Source organism: Cannabis sativa, chromosome 9 (genome assembly GCF_029168945.1).
Source record: "Cannabis sativa cultivar Pink pepper isolate KNU-18-1 chromosome 9, ASM2916894v1, whole genome shotgun sequence".
NCBI classification, from domain to species: domain Eukaryota; kingdom Viridiplantae; phylum Streptophyta; class Magnoliopsida; order Rosales; family Cannabaceae; genus Cannabis; species Cannabis sativa.
Window position 1 is genome coordinate 2,505,921 of NC_083609.1, and position 12,656 is coordinate 2,518,576.

Sequence of the window (12,656 nt, forward strand, 5' to 3'; positions counted from 1 at the left end):
TTTAGCCATATACATATATGAACTACTACTCTTATTGTCAATTAATTTTTTAAAAAGGAATCTGATGATGTATATATATCTTACCATACACAAAATCTCATTGTATTTTTTCCACTGCACTTGGTAATAAATTAAAATAAAACCAATCAAAAAATAGAGTAAAAATGAGTCACTTGTGATTCAAGAATAATAAACTAATAAAAAAGAATCACTTGTGATCGAACGTTCAAAGTATAACGAGTAAAAATAGTCATATTAAGAGAATTTGTTAAAAAGTCTCGTGAAAAGATAAATTTTTTAGATGTAAATCTCATACATCTTACCATACTCATCTTATTTTACTTATGAGTATTGTTATTAGGTGGTGTTCACCATTTTTTATAAGTGTTGCTTTACGATTAGTTAACGATATTTCTTAAAAGCTATTTTTTTAAATTATCTGAGACCCGATATTTAATTACACAAATAGTAATACAAAATTAAGAAAAAAAGTGTTAAACTATACAATCTAGCAATTCTCTTTACTCATTATTCAACCATAATTCTACCTTCTAAACAAGAACCAATTATATATAAAACTAATTAATAGCAGTGGCAAGGTGGCAAGGTAGCTGGCAATTATATTATATCATGTTTATAGATTTACTCAAAATGTATAGGTGGTTTAGTAGACCAAGATTTTTTGCATGCTTCGATTAATAAAGGTTATATATATCAATATTAATATTATAATTAATTAATCAAGAGAACTTTATATATTTATAGTGTTGATTTCTTCGATCGAGTTTCCAAAAAGGGTAAGAAGTATATATATAGTGGGAAGAAGTGTTCTTGGAAAATGAGATAAAGGACTCACATAAAGTGGAAACTTGTTAATTAAACAACAATACCTAACTATGTATACTTAATTTGCTTTTGATCAAAAAAAAAATTACAAATATTTAAATTAGGTTAATTAGTAATTTTTTCATCTGAACTTTGACATGTACTAAATTATGCCTCCTGAACTTTTTTGGCCGTTAAAAATTCTCACTGAACTATTAAGATTGTTAGATTTAAGGACTTTTGTCTAATTTTAGTAAAAAAATTCTAACATATCAAAATTTGAGGGGCATGATTGTTTATGTACTAAACCATGCTCCTCGAACTTTGATATCTACCAAATCATGCCCCTCGAACTTTGACATGTACTAAATTATGGCCCCTAAACTTTCATTCATGTTAGACTTTTTTACTAAATTTAAAAAAAAAGTTTAAATCCAACAATCTCAATAGTTAAGGGGACATTTTTGACGACCTTAAAAGTTCAAGTGGTATAATTTGGTACATGTCAAAGTTCAGGAATAAAAATCCTAATTAGCTTTCTAAATATATCGCTTTATAATTGGCTAATAATATTTTATATAGAATGTGATAATTGAATTAATAGCAATATATATTAAATACAGTATTAAATATTACTAGTAGCTTATGGTAACTAGGATAGTGATGATGTGTGGCCACGTGGAGTTAGGTGATATAATGGTGGACTTGTAGACTATAATTATTTTTTCACCTTGAACCTCTCACAAATTAACTACTTGGAATTTGTAACACACCCCACCACCAATACTAAAAAGAGAAATGCTAAAGGGTACCAGTGGTGTCTAGCACCTTCTTATGTGTCAATATCGCTATTGGTACAACTAAATATTGGATCCCATATAATTTAATATAATAGTTTTTAGGGAGTATCGCTAGCCAATCGCAACGCGACATGTCGCAAAGGTGCTAGGTACCACTGGTGCCTAATAGTAATGCTCATACTAAAATTAAGTTATTATATAATTCATTTTATATATATGTGTGTGATTGTGTGTAATTATAGTTTGGAATTTAATTAATTGCAGATTGGAACATGCTTTCGAAAATCCAAAATTACAAGTCCACTTTCTCTCTTCAATTAATATATACCAACTAATTCTGAATGAGAGATACAGCTAATTTTCTTGTCTAAGATATTTTTGATTAATATATTTACAAATATTAATTTGGTATTTTTGGTAAATTAATGTGGGAATACACACACTGTATAAGTTGGTATAAATATATATATAATTAACCAATTGACAAAAAAGAGGAATTTACACGTGCATGGGAAAAACCAGCTTAATTATATAATTAGGTTTTGTAAATTAATTCTATTCTTTCCATGCAAAACACTTTAAATATTTATATATTATGATCGATCAGATCGAATGAGCTAATAGCATACTTGAGGTTTTATTTTATTTATTTATTTTATTTTATTTTTTTGTGTGTTATATATTTTCTTAGATTAAATTATTCTAATGGCTTCGAAATTAGTAGGGGCACCTATTTATTATATAATATGTATAGCTATATATACAAGGAAATTAAAGGCTTTTTGATATTTAGAGATCGATGTATGCATGTATATATAAAAAGGCTATATAGTTCATGATAATGAGTGATCATATATATAATTAAAAAATATGCGCTTATATATATATAATTTCCATTACAAAATCATATTTTATATATAAAAATTAATATACATGTATCTATATTCGAGTACTCCTAAACTCCAAAATTATGAGACATAATGCATGTGTATGTAAATATCTCATAATGTTGATGCAATAGTTAAAAAAAATCTCACAAATTAAAATCTTAAATTTTATTTTAAAAATTTTAAGAAAATACATTATTTAATTAAAAAATTTAAACATATACATATTACACGTAATATCAACCTAATACTCCAATATATATATATATATATACATGTAAATTATGATTCATATCATTCATAAATGTAACTAATCATAATGCAATTAGAAAATAATATGGGATATATATGATCAAACATAAAATAAAATAAAATCTATTAATTTTCTATATATTTATATAATGGAAAATTTAGTAATGAGATGTGGTTAATTATTTTTAATTAACATTAACAATAATATAAAATGATGTTACTTTATTAAAGTTAAAAATCGTTATCTTTTTATTTTTATTTTATTTAAAATACATGCATTACAATTTTTTGGTTGATTCTATAATTTTTTTTTATAGTTTTTATGTACAATATTATTATATTTCTATATATTTTTAAAATAGTAAATTATATTTTTAATTTTAATAATATTATTTTGTTTATATTACGCTCATCAAAATATTATGTTTTAATTTATAATATTAAATAAATATAAAAAATATATAATATTCACATCCATGCGTATATTAATGTTGGTTATTACTTTTCTTTCCATTAAAAAAAAAAAAAAAAAAAGTGGTTCATCATGAATATTTAATATATATTTAGAAAGAATATATAAATTATTAATTGAAAATTGATATAAATACCTGTATATATTCATTTTTTGGTTACATTCATTTAACCATTAAATGATTATTCATAATGATTGTTATTAATTATTTTTATTACTGTAAAATAAAATAGTTTAATTTGATAGCTTAAAAAAAAATAATGAACATTACTTTTTTTTTTTTTTTTGAGAGAGAACATTACTTAGTTAGCTAGGAATATGTTTTGTATTAATTATTAAGTTTTATAAATGTTGTTATATATATAATTAAATAATATATATAGAACTTCAGCACTTTAAAATATAAGATGTTAACTATATGGGTAATTAGGTTTTAGGCTGTTAAAAATATTTTCGAACTAATAAGATTGTAAGGATTTTTGTCTAATTTTACTAACGAAACCTCATGTGGATGAAAGTTCCAAAGAACACAAATTGGTGCATCATATCGAATTTTAGGGAGCACAATTTGATAGATATCAAAGTTCAGATGACACGATTTAACACATAGATTATATTGGTAAAATTGAGCAGATGTGACAGAAGTACTCCTTAAATTCAACAATTTCAATAGTTCGAGTAAAAATTTTAACAACCTAAAAAAATTCATGGTGGCATAATACATGTAAAAATTAAGAGATAAAAATCCTAATTAGCTCTATATATTATTGATAGGAATAAATTAATAATTAAATTCTCTTACTCTTAAATTGTAGGAATAAATTAAAAGATACATAGTACTTTAAATAAGATTTTGTTACTATTTTATTTTCAAAAAATGTAAAGTAGTAGTAATAAATATAGCATGTAATCTTAAAAATACTTATTAAGTCATGCACATAATATAATTAGAACCTTTTTGTAATTTTTGTTAATTATTTATAAATTTATATAGTGGGTGTAGTTAGAACATAATTGATTAGCATCTCATCAAATAATAATAATAATAGTGTGGAAAATTAAATTAAGAATAAGGGACAAATGTGGCCACAATCAACCATTGACCATGTGGGGAATCCTTAATTATTTGACCAATTATTAGATCATAAAAATGTTGTAATAATAAGAAGACAATTGACTTGATTAAAATTCAAGAAGAAAATCTAATAATGCTAACTTGTATTAAATATATAAAAATATGTTTATGTATATATATTCATTTGTGTATTTTGAGTTGACTTATTCCTAACTTATTAATAAGGCCATATATATTTATAGTTTTTATAAATTAAAAACCACTTATATATATAATTAATAATTAGCTAAATTATAAGATCATCAATCTTTTAAATTATTTATTATTTATATGTGAGTTAATTCATAACATATGTTTAAGTAACTAACTTATTAAGCAAGATTATTATTAGATAAATATTACAAATCTGGATCTCCATAAATATGTGAAGCAAGATCGATCTTAATAAATTAATGTTGGACTAGGTTTGTGTCTTGAGCTTTTTGAAACCCCCTTAAAACTTTCAAATTGTCATAGGTTTGTAACTATAATATTTACAACTAAAATTCTTAAAAACTAAGATCTTTAAATTTAATTTTCCTAGTTAAAAAAATCGCTTATGGCCTATGCACTAACAAAGTTTGTTATACTATTTTTAAGTAAATAAAATGAAAATATGTTAGTATAGGTTACAAGTAATTTATTAATTATTTTTTTTTGTTAATTTTTAAATTAATCACAACCATTTTATAATAATCCAACAACTAAGATAAACTATAATCAGTATGATTACATATTTTATGTAACCATTGAAACCTCCTCCATATATATATATATATATATATATATATTATACAAGGTCGGGCCTAGTCTAAGGCGGGCTAGACCCATACCTAGGGTCCAACTAGCCCAGGGGCCCAAATATAAATAGTTTTCAGTATTTTTTAAAAAGAGATTATATTATCAGCAAAACCACCCAATTTTTTTTTTAACACTTAAACACATAAATTGATTTTTTTGTGGCAAAACCTACTAAACTTACATTCTATTTTGCTCTTTACACTTCTGTTCAAAAGGCTCAGTTAAATTCCACGGTGGACTGCCCATGTGTACACTATTATACACGTGGCACATTTTTAGTAGTCAACATAATATTAATTATAAAAAATAATTAAATAAATAAAAAAAAACTTTTTCTTTCTTTTTTATTTTTCTTTTTCTTTTCTTCTTCTTCTGCATGCGAGATCCAACCCCCAACCCTAATTCCATATCTTCTTCATCTCTCTCTCCGTCGATATCAATCTCTCTCTCTCTCTCTCTCTCTCTCTCTCTCTCTCTCTCTCTCTCTCTCTCTCTCTCTCTCTCTCTCTCTCTCTCTCTCTCTCTCTCTCTCTCACCCCTTTATTGTGCGGCGACACTATCCAAACCACCATCCCCTCAACCACCGTGCCCTCAAAAACTCCCAAACTAGAAAAACTTAAACCCCCCCCCCCCGCTCTCTCTCTCTCTCTCTCTCAAGACGTGTCAATGAAAAAGAGAGAGATAGAGAAAAGAAATGGGAATCGGAGAGAGAGAGAGAGAGAGAGAGAGAGAGAGAGAGGACATGAGATGGAGAGTGTCAATGGGAGTTTGGATTTCTTGGGATTGGGGATAATAATGGTGTGACCCGTTTGGGCCTAGGATTGCCGACGGTGATCCTTTGAGCTGGGGAAGGATGTCGCACAAAGAAAAAAAGATGCTAGGGTTTTGGTGTGTGGTCTGTAGAAGATGAAAGGTTTCAGGGAGAAAAAGAAAGAAAAGAAAAAATAAAATAAAATATAAATACTTTTTATACAATTTTATTATTATATATAATTTTTAAATTATTTTTTATAATATTTTTTAATTAATATTATGTGGACTACTAAAAATGTGTCACGTGTATATTAGTGTATACGTGGACAGTTCACTGTGGTACTTAATTGAGTCTTTTGGATGGAAGTATAAAGAGCAAAATAGACTGTGAGTTTGGTATATTTTGCTACTAAAAAATCAGTTTATGTGGTTATGTGTTTAAAAAATATAAAGTTCAGGTAATTTTGCCGCTAATATCTATTTTATAAATACCATTTATTTCAAGGGGGTTCAATAATACTTTTTTGTCCTAAAGCCCCAAAATTTTCAGGTGACCTTAAGTTTAACTTCCTGTTATAAATAAATAATTTAGTTAAATTTTTAGCGATAATAATACTTAAGTTATAATTCTGAAACTTTTATAGGAACCTGACTGTTAAGTATTAAGTAAATTGTCACGTGATAATTCTTGATTGGTTCAAGTCATTAATGTTGAATTAAAAATCCTATTGTGGGCACATATGTATAATGTATATGCTATTATAAACTGTGATACAAAATTAAGTGACCAATTATGTTATGGGTATCAAAAGGGTATTAAATTGTCATGGAAATAATGTGTAGATACCATAAGTTAATTTATAATTTGTTGAGGGGCCAAATTATAAATACCCAAAACTCATTCTAAGATGAGTCTATAAATAGGTAGTGGTCCCCAAGAAACACTAGGGTTTCTGTATTCTCTCCTTCCCCATCAGAGAAAATACTTGAGAAAATAGTGTATTCTTAGAAGATCAAAACCTTCTGCAATCTCCAACAATGGCTTCAGGTTAGTGCTTCCGCTCATCTTTTATCATCTTCTTCTTTTTTAATTTAACAAAGGCTTTTATAGATTTATGATTTAGGGTTTTCTATATTAAAGCACTTTTAGGAATATGTATAGATCTGTAATTTATATATTTCTTGAGTGTTTTATAAACCCTAACAATTAAATTTTTATTTTTTGAAAAAAAATTAGTTTCAATATACCAATAAAATATATAACACATATATAATAATATTTAACAGTCAGGTACTTACCGAGGTTAAAAAATATAACTTATGTAGTAAACTAAACTCCAAGAAAAAGTAGTTTTGGCACCAATATTTTTTTTATTTAATTAATTAATACGTGGTGAACCATACTCCAAGAAGTGGTGCTTATTAATGTTGTTATTTTCTTATTTGAAAATACATTGTATATAATATATCAAATCAATAATTCTTGTGAAACATATATATATATATAAACTATATATAATTATTTCTTAGACTCTTAGTAATTCATGTATAATTTACTTCCAAGCAAGTCCTTAATGTTCTTTTGTCTTATTATGATTAAATAATTAATGTTCACCAATAAAAGAGGGGAAAATGTTAAAAAAAAAAGAGACCAAAGCCTAAAATAGGGTCCCATAAAAGATTGTATTTATGGTGATCTTACTTATATAAACATTTTCTCGTGGCCTTTTATTGAGGTTTCCGAATGTTTTGAAATTTAAATATAAATAATATAGGGTGTTTTTACAATGAATTTTCTCGAAAAATAATATATTAATACTCTTTATCAATTTTAACATTTGGAAAGAAAAAAAATAGTTTAATTTTTTTTATATTTCTGTATGTTATAAATATTTAAGATATTAATTATACAAAATTTAAAAAAAATTTGAAATAATTTCCAATATAGAAAGTAGTGTTTAAACAATCTATATTATTACACGCGTATAAAATAAAATAGTCACATGTGCAATACACTATTTGAACCATATTTTCGACATGTTAAAATTTTTCGAATTTCTTAAAATTTTGTAAGATATCTTTAATAACTATAGCGTACATGATCATAAAAAAAAATTGACTAAAATTATTTCGGATATCGAAACAAATAGGAGTACATTGGTCTATCCAATGCATTATAGAATTTTTTAATATTATATATATTTAAATTAATAAATTTTATAAAATAAATTAAAAAGGGCCCACTGATCGATGCACTCTATCTGTTTAGTTTATTTTTTTTTATGGTTGTCTACGTTATAGTTATTTATGATATTCTGTAAAATTTTGAGAAATTTTCAAAAATTAAACACACCGAAAATAAAGTTTAAACAATTTATTTCACATGAGTATAAAATAAAAACGTCTAGCGCGCAATAGACTATTTAAAATTTATTTTTGGCGTGTAAATTCTTTTCGAATCTTTTAAAATTTTGCAAAATATATCTTGAATAACTACAACCTAAAAATTGAACTAAAAAATTCACTCAAATACCGAAATAAATAGAGGTACATAGTGGACCCCTTTTAAGGGTACATAATGTTGAAACACCCAATTTTATATTATATAGTTATACTATATGTATGTAAAATGTAGAGCGAATCCCATATTAATATATATAATAATAAAATAATTATTTTGTTTTTTTTTGTATTTAATCCTTTCATATTGGAATAAATGTCACATGGAAACATGAAGAGATGGTCAGAAATTTAGGAAAATAATAAAATATAAAAAATGAATAAAAGAAAAATAACTTTAATTATTTCATAGAAATAATATTAAGCCTCTATATAGGCATCATTTGCGGTAACACATTGCCTCAAAATATAGAAAAAAAACTTAATTAGTTTTAATTAGATTCTTCTTAATCTCATATCCTAATTAAAACCTCCCAAATCTCTCATTGGATATGACTTTGTGATCTTTGATTTGACTAAACCCAAAAATATTAACAAATTAATGTTACTATATAATTGAAATAATATTATGGATAAAGACAAAATAACTAATCCCCAACTCCAAATTAATTATCATATTATTATTGTTGTTATAAAGCAAGGCATCTATAATATTTTGTGATTTGTAATTAAGAAGAGAATAAAGCTAACTATAGTTTATTGTTACATTTACTAAATATAGTTAGAAACTCTATAATAATTATTTTAAACCTAACTAAAAACAAAAGAATAATACTATTTTAGATCTATTATTTGACTAAACATACCCATTTGGATTCTATTTCAAGAGATATATTTTGCTGGATTTTAATTTTTTTTTGTTGGTTAATGGTTAAAAATAGTCATTACAAGAAAAGAAAGATTTTACTTTGCTTTTAAATTTAGTCCATTGATGTTGAATTCAGATAAAATAGTTTTTTCTTAGCGCATTTTCTTAAAAAGGGATGTATTGATGTACATTTTACTTGTTTCGGCATCCAGAATAATTTTTTAGTCTAATTTTTTTTATATTCATGTATGTTATAACTATTTATGATTTTCTATAAAATTTTGAGAAATTTGGAATTAATAATTTACAATAAAGAAAATAATATTGAAACAGTTTATTTTATACGAGTATAAAATAAAATAGTCACGCGTCTATTACACTGTTTGAACGCATTTTTTGACAATTTTACAGAATGTCTTAAATAACTATAATTTATATGACCATAAAAAAAATTGACTAAAAAAATATTTCGGATACTCAAACAAATAAAGATGTATCGGTACATCTTTTTTAAGGGAGTACATTATAGAATTTTCTAATTTTATTTAGGCGGTTATTGATTGAGAAGCATATGGATTGGTGTAGATAGGTTATGATCTATTTATTATATTTTTAATCAAAATTAATTAGGCTCAATAGAATTTTTTAAAAAGATAAATAGAATTTTTTTCTTTTGAACTATGGTCCTAAGTGTGAAGTTTTACTCTCTTTGCGAAATTTTTTCCTAAACCATAAAAATTACTATAAATAATCCTTGTAGTTATATTCTACTCATTTTTAAACAATTTATTAATGTAACATTAACATGATTAATTTAACTCAATTTAAGAGTTCAATTTTTTTTGAATAATAAATAGAGTCTATATGATGAATTATAATATTATGTATATGTATTCTTAGAGTTAATATTTATTTTTAATATCAATAAACTAAATTTCGATAATTTTAAGTTGTTATAATAAATACTTATACTATACATGCACACCTATTTAAACAAATTGTTTTAGGAAATAAATAAGCATAATGTAAAGGAGAATATTTGCAACAATTTATTTAGTTCGAGTTAAGGGTAATTTTTGCAACAAATTAAAATCGTTCATTATTTGTTTGTTTACAAATTAATCTACAAGATATATATTGGTTCCTAATTAAAATATAAGGGATAAAATAGCATTATTCTTTTTATTAAAGTAACAATTTTAGTATATTGTTTTTTTCCCTTATAATGAAATAAAAGAAAAAGAATATATAAAAATATTTTTGTTTTAAAATATAGTATTATTACTTGTAGGGTTTGTGATGGATTTGGAAGAAGCATATACATAAAATAAAGGTAAGGTATCATTAATTGGGAGAAAGAAAAAAGGGTCATGGGTGACCTACATATATAAGACCTTGCATGTGACCTAATCAAGAGTAAACTTAGACTATATAAAATTATATATAATGACTTTTTATCAAAAATTAAAAAAAAAAAAAAAAAAAAAAAAATCAGTTGGTACACAAACACAGTTCAATCATTTGAACCTTTTTATTTAATATTTAATTAATTTATTTATTTTTCAATATATTTACTTTTATTAATGTGAGCATATCCGGACAATGATCATTTAATTGCTTAAGATTTCTAATTAATGTTTTTTCTTCCATTTTCTTTTTGTTTTTTTCTTCAATTTTCTATATATTTTGGTGGGGTTTATCAAAAAGAAACCCCTCAACAAGAAAAAAGAATCTCTTCTTAAAAATAAAAAATAAATAAAATAATTAATAGCAATAATAACAAATGATGCATTTGAGAGAAAGTTAGTATTAATAAAACTTAAATATAAAAGTGGGATATTGTATATATATAAAAATTAAAATAATTAATTTGGGTGGGGGGGTTCTCTTTTTAATTTCTTTGATAAATAAATAATTATTTACATTCTCATATTAATATGACACAGATTCCCATAATTATTGGATTCGACTATAATATAAGGTCGGTCCCAAAATTTGATCGAATAATCAAATGTGTAGTTCTAATGTTAACTATTAATTAATTAATTATATTATATTATTTATATAAATGTATTTATATGTATTTATAAATAATCATGCATCCAAATTAAAGGAGGGGATATTTGTTTTAATTTAAAGGCACTAACCAAAATCTTTTATAGTATTATTTATTATAGTTAATATTACATGCATAGATCTTTGTTGTTAATTAACTCTTCATTTCGATCTTAGTTTTATTTTTTTTGTGTTTTTCTTATATATTATGCTATTTTATTTATTCATTTATTTTGGTGAAAACACATGCATATATTTTGGTATATATTCAATGTCGGAATTAATAGGGTGGTCACTTTTTTTTTATTACTATTAATTAGATTTTTTTCAAAAATAAATATTTGAAAAGATTAAAGAAAATAAATACTTGTAGCTAATAACTATATAGTTTGAGATATTTTTAATGAATGGATTTTTGTCAATAATTAACTTTAGAGAAAAATGCATCATGTTATTTAGTTATACATATAATTAACTGTAAATATTGATTTGAATTCTAAATTTTATAAAAGTTACTAATTTATTATTTTATTAAATGATAAACTAGACGTTGTACTTTATAAAATAGTACAAAATAAAACCTTTAACTTTCTTTTTTTTTTTTGTAGGAGTAGGTGCAAAAAAAATATATATAATCAATCTAGTCATAATACTTCTATGTTAGATTATTATTAGGTAAAAATTAAGCTGAGGGTACTATTTTGTACAATTTAAAAAAAAAAATACAAAATTTAAATTATCATTTAATAAATCAAATAGTCTGATCAATAACATTTACTAAACCACAAATCTAAAATAAAATTTACAAATTTAGTTAATGTCTTACACAATTTATCTCTTCAAAAAATTTATGATAATTGTATTTTATAAATTATTCCTCATCATATTTCACATATTTTATTGGTGGGTAAAGTCTCATAATTTATAAGTAGCAAATAATTAACTAATCTTTATTCAATCGATCTAATAATATAGAATTTTCCATTCACCAAATAGACAAAAAGAAATTAGAGTGAGTTTAGTATTTAGACACACATATCAAGTATAATTACAAAGATGTAATATTTATTTGTTTAAAAAAAAAAGTAATTAGCATTATTAATTATTTAAACAAAGAGATTCATCTTCTAAAGCCCAATTTTGTTGTAATTAATGTTACTTATTGTAGTGGTTTATAAGCAAAGAGTGTTCAAGATCCACTTGATATGCAAAATAGGGGTATATATCCACATCTCTCTATATTTGAATTGAATTGGAATCTTATATAAATTTGTTACATTTCCTCTTATAATTTTGCATTTTTTTTTTGTATATAAAGAAATTATAATTTTTTCTTTAATGTAATGATGTATATTATAGTATATTAAGTATTGTACCATTTTTATTTTTAGAAAATTTTAAATAATATTTTTCAATATCAAAAATAAAA